We start from the raw sequence: 12,436 nt of genomic DNA on the forward strand, positions 1-12,436 counted from the left end.
TGAGAGGGCAACACTGCAACAGCCGGCCGCCAGGCTGTCTTTTTTTTGCACAGCTAGTTGCCTCCAGGAGGCCACAAGAGGGAGACAAGGGACTGCAAAATGGAAAATAGGCATCCACCAACTTTACAGACAACTTCTCCTTGCTCCTACAACCTCCATCCTTGCACAGTTTGTTATTCTTCTAGGTAACATAGTAACAAATCCAAATTGCTGCTCTCTTTGTAGGCAAGCAAGGCTTTGTTGCAACTGCAATTCTTACTTCTTCTTGAAATGTAGGGACGACAGTACATTCCATCACATCCATCTAGTGTACACAGGTAGGTCGATTGTGGCGGGCAGGCGAGCGGGCGGGCTGCTTTATTGGCTGTTTGCTGTTCCCCTACTCCACTCCACTATTTGACTGTTGTGCTGCATCAATCAATCAATCAATCAATCAATCAATCAATCAATCAGTGGCTGGCTCAGGTGCAGCTCTTTAACTTACCTAAAAGGGAGGGCGGAGAGAAGACAAGGAAGGTGAATGAGGTGTTCCAATGTGAAATGCCGGAAACACAGAAACACAGACGACACACAACAAGAGGTGGCAATCTATTCATTAATTGCATTTAATCAATGAGCTCATTATCACTCATGCATTGTCCAACAGGTGTTGAAATAATGGGATTAAAAGGGGAGATCCCTTCAGAAAGACAGAAACAATAGCAAAGACAAAAAACACTTTTGGAATCTGCTTTTAGTCAACACATAAGGAAAGGGTGCACCGGTCCTGGAAATACTGCAATACCAGGTCAATGCGTGGAGTGGACAGAGCAAGCTCTATTTCCATCTCCCTGTTCTAAAAATCCATTTAATATATGGTCCCCAGATAGGGGACGTATCAGATATTAAACTGATAAGAACAGATACTACACTTGATCTTAGCCAAAAGGCCGAGAAGCGATAACCCGAACGGGCCGCGCGTTGCCCGAGCCTGCCCGATACTGCTGTTCAGCCCTTGCAGCGATTCAGCCTACTTCTAGGCAATTCCATGGGGCCCTGCAGGCTCACACACTCACAGCTACACGGGAGGTGAATAAAGGCCGGAGAGGAAGCCAGACAGGATTTGCTTCTTTTGCTTGCACCACAATGCAGTGCTGAAAGAGGAGGAATCTACATAAAAACGCCTTCCTGGCAACGCCCAAATGCCCTGCTGCCATGCAGATAAACACTGGCAGCGGCAGCAAGTGCATGCCCACAGCCACCCCTTGTTCCTTCACACCTTGTATCAGCTGTAATCCAGTCCAGTCCAGTGCTGCCTGCTGAGCAGCACTGACCAATACTGCCTGGGCCCAGGCTTTTATCTCTGAGGCCCCATTATGATGTCAGAAAGCTGGCTCTGGAATCCTGAGGGCTCCACTATGAGACGTGCAAAGTTCCGTCTGAACTTTATATAAGACGGTGAGGCTCAGTCAGTCACTCAGTGTTGCCTGAGAGGGCAACACTGCAACAGCCGGCCGCCAGGCTGTCTTTTTTTTGTACAGCTTGTTGCCTCCAGGAGGCCACAAGAGGGAGACAAGGGACTGCAAAATGGAAAATAGGCATCCACCAACTTTACAGACAACTTCTCCTTGCTCCTACAACCTCCATCCTTGCACAGTTTGTTATTCTTCTAGGTAACATAGTAACAAATCCAAATTGCTGCTCTCTTTGTAGGCAAGCAAGGCTTTGTTGCAACTGCAATTCTTACTTCTTCTTGAAATGTAGGGACGACAGTACATTCCATCACATCCATCTAGTGTACACAGGTAGGTCCATTGTGGCGGGCAGGCGAGCGGGCGGGCTGCTTTATTGGCTGTTTGCTGTTCCCCTACTCCACTCCACTATTTGACTGTTGTGCTGCATCAATCAATCAATCAATCAATCAATCAATCAATCAATCAATCAATCAATCAATCAGTGGCTGGCTCAGGTGCAGCTCTTTAACTTACCTAAAAGGGAGGGCGGAGAGAAGACAAGGAAGGTGAATGAGGTGTTCCAATGTGAAATGCCGGAAACACAGAAACACAGACGACACACAACAAGAGGTGGCAATCTATTCATTAATTGCATTTAATCAATGAGCTCATTATCACTCATGCATTGTCCAACAGGTGTTGAAATAATGGGATTAAAAGGGGAGATCCCTTCAGAAAGACAGAAACAATAGCAAAGACAAAAAACACTTTTGGAATCTGCTTTTAGTCAACACATAAGGAAAGGGTGCACCGGTCCTGGAAATACTGCAATACCAGGTCAATGCGTGGAGTGGACAGAGCAAGCTCTATTTCCATCTCCCTGTTCTAAAAATCCATTTAATATATGGTCCCCAGATAGGGGACGTATCAGATATTAAACTGATAAGAACAGATACTACACTTGATCTTAGCCAAAAGGCCGAGAAGCGATAACCCGAACGGGCCGCGCGTTGCCCGAGCCTGCCCGATACTGCTGTTCAGCCCTTGCAGCGATTCAGCCTACTTCTAGGCAATTCCATGGGGCCCTGCAGGCTCACACACTCACAGCTACACGGGAGGTGAATAAAGGCCGGAGAGGAAGCCAGACAGGATTTGCTTCTTTTGCTTGCACCACAATGCAGTGCTGAAAGAGGAGGAATCTACATAAAAACGCCTTCCTGGCAACGCCCAAATGCCCTGCTGCCATGCAGATAAACACTGGCAGCGGCAGCAAGTGCATGCCCACAGCCACCCCTTGTTCCTTCACACCTTGTATCAGCTGTAATCCAGTCCAGTCCAGTGCTGCCTGCTGAGCAGCACTGACCAACACTGCCTGGGCCCAGGCTTTTATCTCTGAGGCCCCATTATGATGTCAGAAAGCTGGCTCTGGAATCCTGAGGGCTCCACTATGACACGTGCAAAGTTCCGTCTGAACTTTATATAAGACGGTGAGGCTCAGTCAGTCACTCAGTGTTGCCTGAGAGGGCAACACTGCAACAGCCGGCCGCCAGGCTGTCTTTTTTTTGCACAGCTAGTTGCCTCCAGGAGGCCACAAGAGGGAGACAAGGGACTGCAAAATGGAAAATAGGCATCCACCAACTTTACAGACAACTTCTCCTTGCTCCTACAACCTCCATCCTTGCACAGTTTGTTATTCTTCTAGGTAACATAGTAACAAATCCAAATTGCTGCTCTCTTTGTAGGCAAGCAAGGCTTTGTTGCAACTGCAATTCTTACTTCTTCTTGAAATGTAGGGACGACAGTACATTCCATCACATCCATCTAGTGTACACAGGTAGGTCGATTGTGGCGGGCAGGCGAGCGGGCGGGCTGCTTTATTGGCTGTTTGCTGTTCCCCTACTCCACTCCACTATTTGACTGTTGTGCTGCATCAATCAATCAATCAATCAATCAATCAATCAATCAGTGGCTGGCTCAGGTGCAGCTCTTTAACTTACCTAAAAGGGAGGGCGGAGAGAAGACAAGGAAGGTGAATGAGGTGTTCCAATGTGAAATGCCGGAAACACAGAAACACAGACGACACACAACAAGAGGTGGCAATCTATTCATTAATTGCATTTAATCAATGAGCTCATTATCACTCATGCATTGTCCAACAGGTGTTGAAATAATGGGATTAAAAGGGGAGATCCCTTCAGAAAGACAGAAACAATAGCAAAGACAAAAAACACTTTTGGAATCTGCTTTTAGTCAACACATAAGGAAAGGGTGCACCGGTCCTGGAAATACTGCAATACCAGGTCAATGCGTGGAGTGGACAGAGCAAGCTCTATTTCCATCTCCCTGTTCTAAAAATCCATTTAATATATGGTCCCCAGATAGGGGACGTATCAGATATTAAACTGATAAGAACAGATACTACACTTGATCTTAGCCAAAAGGCCGAGAAGCGATAACCCGAACGGGCCGCGCGTTGCCCGAGCCTGCCCGATACTGCTGTTCAGCCCTTGCAGCGATTCAGCCTACTTCTAGGCAATTCCATGGGGCCCTGCAGGCTCACACACTCACAGCTACACGGGAGGTGAATAAAGGCCGGAGAGGAAGCCAGACAGGATTTGCTTCTTTTGCTTGCACCACAATGCAGTGCTGAAAGAGGAGGAATCTACATAAAAACGCCTTCCTGGCAACGCCCAAATGCCCTGCTGCCATGCAGATAAACACTGGCAGCGGCAGCAAGTGCATGCCCACAGCCACCCCTTGTTCCTTCACACCTTGTATCAGCTGTAATCCAGTCCAGTCCAGTGCTGCCTGCTGAGCAGCACTGACCAATACTGCCTGGGCCCAGGCTTTTATCTCTGAGGCCCCATTATGATGTCAGAAAGCTGGCTCTGGAATCCTGAGGGCTCCACTATGAGACGTGCAAAGTTCCGTCTGAACTTTATATAAGACGGTGAGGCTCAGTCAGTCACTCAGTGTTGCCTGAGAGGGCAACACTGCAACAGCCGGCCGCCAGGCTGTCTTTTTTTTGTACAGCTTGTTGCCTCCAGGAGGCCACAAGAGGGAGACAAGGGACTGCAAAATGGAAAATAGGCATCCACCAACTTTACAGACAACTTCTCCTTGCTCCTACAACCTCCATCCTTGCACAGTTTGTTATTCTTCTAGGTAACATAGTAACAAATCCAAATTGCTGCTCTCTTTGTAGGCAAGCAAGGCTTTGTTGCAACTGCAATTCTTACTTCTTCTTGAAATGTAGGGACGACAGTACATTCCATCACATCCATCTAGTGTACACAGGTAGGTCCATTGTGGCGGGCAGGCGAGCGGGCGGGCTGCTTTATTGGCTGTTTGCTGTTCCCCTACTCCACTCCACTATTTGACTGTTGTGCTGCATCAATCAATCAATCAATCAATCAATCAATCAATCAATCAATCAATCAATCAATCAATCAGTGGCTGGCTCAGGTGCAGCTCTTTAACTTACCTAAAAGGGAGGGCGGAGAGAAGACAAGGAAGGTGAATGAGGTGTTCCAATGTGAAATGCCGGAAACACAGAAACACAGACGACACACAACAAGAGGTGGCAATCTATTCATTAATTGCATTTAATCAATGAGCTCATTATCACTCATGCATTGTCCAACAGGTGTTGAAATAATGGGATTAAAAGGGGAGATCCCTTCAGAAAGACAGAAACAATAGCAAAGACAAAAAACACTTTTGGAATCTGCTTTTAGTCAACACATAAGGAAAGGGTGCACCGGTCCTGGAAATACTGCAATACCAGGTCAATGCGTGGAGTGGACAGAGCAAGCTCTATTTCCATCTCCCTGTTCTAAAAATCCATTTAATATATGGTCCCCAGATAGGGGACGTATCAGATATTAAACTGATAAGAACAGATACTACACTTGATCTTAGCCAAAAGGCCGAGAAGCGATAACCCGAACGGGCCGCGCGTTGCCCGAGCCTGCCCGATACTGCTGTTCAGCCCTTGCAGCGATTCAGCCTACTTCTAGGCAATTCCATGGGGCCCTGCAGGCTCACACACTCACAGCTACACGGGAGGTGAATAAAGGCCGGAGAGGAAGCCAGACAGGATTTGCTTCTTTTGCTTGCACCACAATGCAGTGCTGAAAGAGGAGGAATCTACATAAAAACGCCTTCCTGGCAACGCCCAAATGCCCTGCTGCCATGCAGATAAACACTGGCAGCGGCAGCAAGTGCATGCCCACAGCCACCCCTTGTTCCTTCACACCTTGTATCAGCTGTAATCCAGTCCAGTCCAGTGCTGCCTGCTGAGCAGCACTGACCAACACTGCCTGGGCCCAGGCTTTTATCTCTGAGGCCCCATTATGATGTCAGAAAGCTGGCTCTGGAATCCTGAGGGCTCCACTATGACACGTGCAAAGTTCCGTCTGAACTTTATATAAGACGGTGAGGCTCAGTCAGTCACTCAGTGTTGCCTGAGAGGGCAACACTGCAACAGCCGGCCGCCAGGCTGTCTTTTTTTTTGCACAGCTAGTTGCCTCCAGGAGGCCACAAGAGGGAGACAAGGGACTGCAAAATGGAAAATAGGCATCCACCAACTTTACAGACAACTTCTCCTTGCTCCTACAACCTCCATCCTTGCACAGTTTGTTATTCTTCTAGGTAACATAGTAACAAATCCAAATTGCTGCTCTCTTTGTAGGCAAGCAAGGCTTTGTTGCAACTGCAATTCTTACTTCTTCTTGAAATGTAGGGACGACAGTACATTCCATCACATCCATCTAGTGTACACAGGTAGGTCCATTGTGGCGGGCAGGCGAGCGGGCGGGCTGCTTTATTGGCTGTTTGCTGTTCCCCTACTCCACTCCACTATTTGACTGTTGTGCTGCATCAATCAATCAATCAATCAATCAATCAATCAATCAATCAATCAATCAATCAATCAATCAGTGGCTGGCTCAGGTGCAGCTCTTTAACTTACCTAAAAGGGAGGGCGGAGAGAAGACAAGGAAGGTGAATGAGGTGTTCCAATGTGAAATGCCGGAAACACAGAAACACAGACGACACACAACAAGAGGTGGCAATCTATTCATTAATTGCATTTAATCAATGAGCTCATTATCACTCATGCATTGTCCAACAGGTGTTGAAATAATGGGATTAAAAGGGGAGATCCCTTCAGAAAGACAGAAACAATAGCAAAGACAAAAAACACTTTTGGAATCTGCTTTTAGTCAACACATAAGGAAAGGGTGCACCGGTCCTGGAAATACTGCAATACCAGGTCAATGCGTGGAGTGGACAGAGCAAGCTCTATTTCCATCTCCCTGTTCTAAAAATCCATTTAATATATGGTCCCCAGATAGGGGACGTATCAGATATTAAACTGATAAGAACAGATACTACACTTGATCTTAGCCAAAAGGCCGAGAAGCGATAACCCGAACGGGCCGCGCGTTGCCCGAGCCTGCCCGATACTGCTGTTCAGCCCTTGCAGCGATTCAGCCTACTTCTAGGCAATTCCATGGGGCCCTGCAGGCTCACACACTCACAGCTACACGGGAGGTGAATAAAGGCCGGAGAGGAAGCCAGACAGGATTTGCTTCTTTTGCTTGCACCACAATGCAGTGCTGAAAGAGGAGGAATCTACATAAAAACGCCTTCCTGGCAACGCCCAAATGCCCTGCTGCCATGCAGATAAACACTGGCAGCGGCAGCAAGTGCATGCCCACAGCCACCCCTTGTTCCTTCACACCTTGTATCAGCTGTAATCCAGTCCAGTCCAGTGCTGCCTGCTGAGCAGCACTGACCAATACTGCCTGGGCCCAGGCTTTTATCTCTGAGGCCCCATTATGATGTCAGAAAGCTGGCTCTGGAATCCTGAGGGCTCCACTATGAGACGTGCAAAGTTCCGTCTGAACTTTATATAAGACGGTGAGGCTCAGTCAGTCACTCAGTGTTGCCTGAGAGGGCAACACTGCAACAGCCGGCCGCCAGGCTGTCTTTTTTTTGTACAGCTTGTTGCCTCCAGGAGGCCACAAGAGGGAGACAAGGGACTGCAAAATGGAAAATAGGCATCCACCAACTTTACAGACAACTTCTCCTTGCTCCTACAACCTCCATCCTTGCACAGTTTGTTATTCTTCTAGGTAACATAGTAACAAATCCAAATTGCTGCTCTCTTTGTAGGCAAGCAAGGCTTTGTTGCAACTGCAATTCTTACTTCTTCTTGAAATGTAGGGACGACAGTACATTCCATCACATCCATCTAGTGTACACAGGTAGGTCCATTGTGGCGGGCAGGCGAGCGGGCGGGCTGCTTTATTGGCTGTTTGCTGTTCCCCTACTCCACTCCACTATTTGACTGTTGTGCTGCATCAATCAATCAATCAATCAATCAATCAATCAATCAATCAATCAATCAATCAATCAGTGGCTGGCTCAGGTGCAGCTCTTTAACTTACCTAAAAGGGAGGGCGGAGAGAAGACAAGGAAGGTGAATGAGGTGTTCCAATGTGAAATGCCGGAAACACAGAAACACAGACGACACACAACAAGAGGTGGCAATCTATTCATTAATTGCATTTAATCAATGAGCTCATTATCACTCATGCATTGTCCAACAGGTGTTGAAATAATGGGATTAAAAGGGGAGATCCCTTCAGAAAGACAGAAACAATAGCAAAGACAAAAAACACTTTTGGAATCTGCTTTTAGTCAACACATAAGGAAAGGGTGCACCGGTCCTGGAAATACTGCAATACCAGGTCAATGCGTGGAGTGGACAGAGCAAGCTCTATTTCCATCTCCCTGTTCTAAAAATCCATTTAATATATGGTCCCCAGATAGGGGACGTATCAGATATTAAACTGATAAGAACAGATACTACACTTGATCTTAGCCAAAAGGCCGAGAAGCGATAACCCGAACGGGCCGCGCGTTGCCCGAGCCTGCCCGATACTGCTGTTCAGCCCTTGCAGCGATTCAGCCTACTTCTAGGCAATTCCATGGGGCCCTGCAGGCTCACACACTCACAGCTACACGGGAGGTGAATAAAGGCCGGAGAGGAAGCCAGACAGGATTTGCTTCTTTTGCTTGCACCACAATGCAGTGCTGAAAGAGGAGGAATCTACATAAAAACGCCTTCCTGGCAACGCCCAAATGCCCTGCTGCCATGCAGATAAACACTGGCAGCGGCAGCAAGTGCATGCCCACAGCCACCCCTTGTTCCTTCACACCTTGTATCAGCTGTAATCCAGTCCAGTCCAGTGCTGCCTGCTGAGCAGCACTGACCAACACTGCCTGGGCCCAGGCTTTTATCTCTGAGGCCCCATTATGATGTCAGAAAGCTGGCTCTGGAATCCTGAGGGCTCCACTATGACACGTGCAAAGTTCCGTCTGAACTTTATATAAGACGGTGAGGCTCAGTCAGTCGCTCAGTGTTGCCTGAGAGGGCAACACTGCAACAGCCGGCCGCCAGGCTGTCTTTTTTTTTGCACAGCTAGTTGCCTCCAGGAGGCCACAAGAGGGAGACAAGGGACTGCAAAATGGAAAATAGGCATCCACCAACTTTACAGACAACTTCTCCTTGCTCCTACAACCTCCATCCTTGCACAGTTTGTTATTCTTCTAGGTAACATAGTAACAAATCCAAATTGCTGCTCTCTTTGTAGGCAAGCAAGGCTTTGTTGCAACTGCAATTCTTACTTCTTCTTGAAATGTAGGGACGACAGTACATTCCATCACATCCATCTAGTGTACACAGGTAGGTCCATTGTGGCGGGCAGGCGAGCGGGCGGGCTGCTTTATTGGCTGTTTGCTGTTCCCCTACTCCACTCCACTATTTGACTGTTGTGCTGCATCAATCAATCAATCAATCAATCAATCAATCAATCAATCAATCAATCAATCAGTGGCTGGCTCAGGTGCAGCTCTTTAACTTACCTAAAAGGGAGGGCGGAGAGAAGACAAGGAAGGTGAATGAGGTGTTCCAATGTGAAATGCCGGAAACACAGAAACACAGACGACACACAACAAGAGGTGGCAATCTATTCATTAATTGCATTTAATCAATGAGCTCATTATCACTCATGCATTGTCCAACAGGTGTTGAAATAATGGGATTAAAAGGGGAGATCCCTTCAGAAAGACAGAAACAATAGCAAAGACAAAAAACACTTTTGGAATCTGCTTTTAGTCAACACATAAGGAAAGGGTGCACCGGTCCTGGAAATACTGCAATACCAGGTCAATGCGTGGAGTGGACAGAGCAAGCTCTATTTCCATCTCCCTGTTCTAAAAATCCATTTAATATATGGTCCCCAGATAGGGGACGTATCAGATATTAAACTGATAAGAACAGATACTACACTTGATCTTAGCCAAAAGGCCGAGAAGCGATAACCCGAACGGGCCGCGCGTTGCCCGAGCCTGCCCGATACTGCTGTTCAGCCCTTGCAGCGATTCAGCCTACTTCTAGAAGAGGCTGGACGCAGCCTGCAGGGCTTAAGGGGAAGCCTCCATGACCTCACTGGTAGGGAAAGGGTTAATAGGTAAGGGAGAGTTGGAGGGAGAGTTAGGAGGAGGTGGAGGAGGGACAAGGAGGAGTCAGGGGGCCGTTGCTGAGCTTCCCGCTGTTTGCGGCATTGAGCCGGAAGCAGCGGGAGGAGTAACACAGGGAGAGACAAGCTCCCCGTTGCCCGCGCTTATAACAATGTCGGAGGCCGTATTATTAGAGCGGCTGCGTGCCGCTGATGTGCACCACGGTCCCGGATGGCTTGAGGAGACCGTGGCTGCATTAACTAGGATCCCGGACGCCGTTTCGCCACGCCAGGCCCGGCGTTCGGGGTCTGTTGCAGGGGACAGGCTCCCCTCCCCCGGCCCCCTTACTAGCATTACTATGGCGGCGGGGGGGGAGTCGGCAACAACCGCTCCTGCTCGGAGCAGGCTGAGAGCGTTGCCGGGGGTGACGGCGACTCAGGCCGGGTCGACCCGTCCCTCCCGGCGGTCCCGACCTCCAGAGCGCCTCAGTCCTGAGGCAGTCCCGCGGACACGGCGTCGCAGAGGGAGCCCGATCTCGGACGCTGCAGGCCAGGCAGCTGGGAGGACCGCCCCTTCCCAGGCCCTGCGTCCTGGCAGGAATCCCAAGCCGCGACGGGGTCCGGCGGTAAGCAGGGAGTCGCAGGCCGGGCTCCCTGTCACCCCTCCCCCATCGGATGGAAGATTCGGAGGACAAGGTACGGCCGCCCCGCCTGGTGATGTTCCGGCCAGGGGGCAGGCTTCTTCAGGATCAGCGAGACGGACGTCTAGATCTGCAGCGACGTCGAGGCAACAGGTCCGGTCGGAAGTCTGGGTCCCGGCGGTCGGGCGGCAGGTTGCCGGCCCATCGGTCAGCGCGTCCTCATCCCCGTTCCGAAGATGTCGTTTGGATGGACAGTCGTCGGCGAGAGAAGAGCTGGAGGAAGGTGAACTGGACGTGTATCGTCGAGGTCAGGATGGTCCGGCTGACGGGAACACAGCGCCTGTGCAGCCCGGTGAGTGTATAACTCCATCATTGTCATATCCAGCGATTTTTATGTCGGGTATCGGCGGGGGGGATGCTAGCGTCGCATCGGTGGCCGGTAGTGGCGCGGGCGGGCGCGATGGCGCGGGTTTGGCAGACTTAGTGGGTTGCTTGAGAGAGCTGGTCGGGCGCCTAGATAGGGCGGTGGCGCCGGTAGTCACGGAAGTGTCCCCGGCGGTAGTTTGGGAGGGTCCCAGGGAAGGGGGATTGTTACAAGCGCGGCCCGTAACGGCGGTTAGAGAGGCGGTCGCGGTGTCGGTACAGACCGAGGCGCAAAAAGATGGCGATCGGGTGCGTATTGATGATCGCGCTCGTGGGGAGGTGTATGTGTGTTTCGAAGGTCCGTTGGGGGCGCATTTAAAGCAGGAGGTGCGTGAGCGGATCTGGAAGGACGAATATGTAGAGATTTTTTCTCTCTTGCCGCTCGCTAAATTTAATTTGGATAAGAGCAAGCGGGACGAGAGTAAAAAGGACGAGGAGGAACGGCGGCGGTATAGGCTTATCCCGCAGACGTTCGTTAATTGGTCGCAGGCGTTCGCCATATTAGCCAGTGTGATAGGGGAAAAGGCGCCGGAAAATTGTTCGGCGTTGTTTTGTTATTTTGATGCTATTGGGGAGGCTCATAGGGCGTATGGGGGCCAGGCGTGGCTGCGATACGACGAGCAATTCCGTCAGCGAAAAGCGGTTCGGCCGGCGATTCGGTGGGACCAGAAGGATATTGCTCTCTGGTTACGGGTTACGGCTCCGGTTAGGCAGTCCTTCCCCGGGAGCGCCGGCCAAGGAGGCCAGTCTAGTCAGGTTGGACAAGGCGGCGGGGGAAAGGCAGGGTTTTGCTGGCAATTTAATGAAGGCCAGTGCAAGTTCGGGGCCACGTGCAAGTTCAAGCACGTGTGTTCGGAGTGTAATGGTGCATCACACGGGGCGGCGAAATGTATGCGGAAAAGGAGGTCAGGGAACCAGTCCTCCGCGGCTGGTCAAGGGGGTGTCACCGGTGAGGGTGGAAAAGATGGCCCCTTATCTAAATGAGTATCCGGACAGGGCGGCGGCTAAGTTGCTTTACGAGGGTTTTCGTGTTGGTTTCGTTATTCCCCGCCTCCTTATGAGGTTCCGGTTACGCGGAGGAATTTAAAATCGGCTTACTCGCATGCCAAGGTCGTGTCGGACAAATTGTTAAAATAAGTTTCGTTGGGTCGCATGTCAGGGCCTTTTGTTGAGTCGCCAGTAAAAGATTTAGTTGTGTCCCCGTTGGGTATTGTTCCTAAGCGTGAGCCCGTAAAATTTCGTTTAATTCAACACTTATCGTATCCCAAGGGTTCGTCGGTAAACGACGGGATAGATCACGAGTTGTGCTCCGTAGCCTATACCTCATTCGATGAGGCGGTGGGGTTAGTGCGGGCTGCGGGCCCGGGCGCGCTGCTAGCAAAAACCGAAATCGAGGCGGCGTTCAGGT

At 50.0% G+C, this 12,436-nt stretch overlaps 7 non-coding genes across 7 annotated transcripts; all 7 read right to left on the reverse strand.

Annotated features, from left to right (window-relative positions):
- Positions 1-750: 750 nt before the first annotated feature.
- On the reverse strand, positions 751-941 carry LOC142692361 (U2 spliceosomal RNA). The gene has a single exon (XR_012860812.1). It is a non-coding gene; the product is annotated as a U2 spliceosomal RNA (small nuclear RNA).
- A 1,292-nt stretch (positions 942-2,233) lies between these two features.
- LOC142692362 (U2 spliceosomal RNA) lies at positions 2,234-2,424 on the reverse strand. The gene has a single exon (XR_012860813.1). It is a non-coding gene; the product is annotated as a U2 spliceosomal RNA (small nuclear RNA).
- Positions 2,425-3,696: 1,272 nt separating this feature from the next.
- Positions 3,697-3,887, reverse strand: LOC142692363 (U2 spliceosomal RNA). Its single transcript, XR_012860814.1, has one exon. It is a non-coding gene; the product is annotated as a U2 spliceosomal RNA (small nuclear RNA).
- Positions 3,888-5,183: 1,296 nt separating this feature from the next.
- On the reverse strand, positions 5,184-5,374 carry LOC142692365 (U2 spliceosomal RNA). The gene has a single exon (XR_012860816.1). It is a non-coding gene; the product is annotated as a U2 spliceosomal RNA (small nuclear RNA).
- Positions 5,375-6,671: 1,297 nt separating this feature from the next.
- On the reverse strand, positions 6,672-6,862 carry LOC142692366 (U2 spliceosomal RNA). Its single transcript, XR_012860817.1, has one exon. It is a non-coding gene; the product is annotated as a U2 spliceosomal RNA (small nuclear RNA).
- A 1,292-nt stretch (positions 6,863-8,154) lies between these two features.
- On the reverse strand, positions 8,155-8,345 carry LOC142692368 (U2 spliceosomal RNA). The gene has a single exon (XR_012860818.1). It is a non-coding gene; the product is annotated as a U2 spliceosomal RNA (small nuclear RNA).
- A 1,289-nt stretch (positions 8,346-9,634) lies between these two features.
- Positions 9,635-9,825, reverse strand: LOC142692369 (U2 spliceosomal RNA). Its single transcript, XR_012860819.1, has one exon. It is a non-coding gene; the product is annotated as a U2 spliceosomal RNA (small nuclear RNA).
- Between the last annotated feature and the right edge of the window lie 2,611 nt (positions 9,826-12,436).

The sequence above is a fragment of the Rhinoderma darwinii genome (assembly GCF_050947455.1).
Source record: "Rhinoderma darwinii isolate aRhiDar2 chromosome 5 unlocalized genomic scaffold, aRhiDar2.hap1 SUPER_5_unloc_39, whole genome shotgun sequence".
Taxonomy (NCBI): domain Eukaryota; kingdom Metazoa; phylum Chordata; class Amphibia; order Anura; family Rhinodermatidae; genus Rhinoderma; species Rhinoderma darwinii.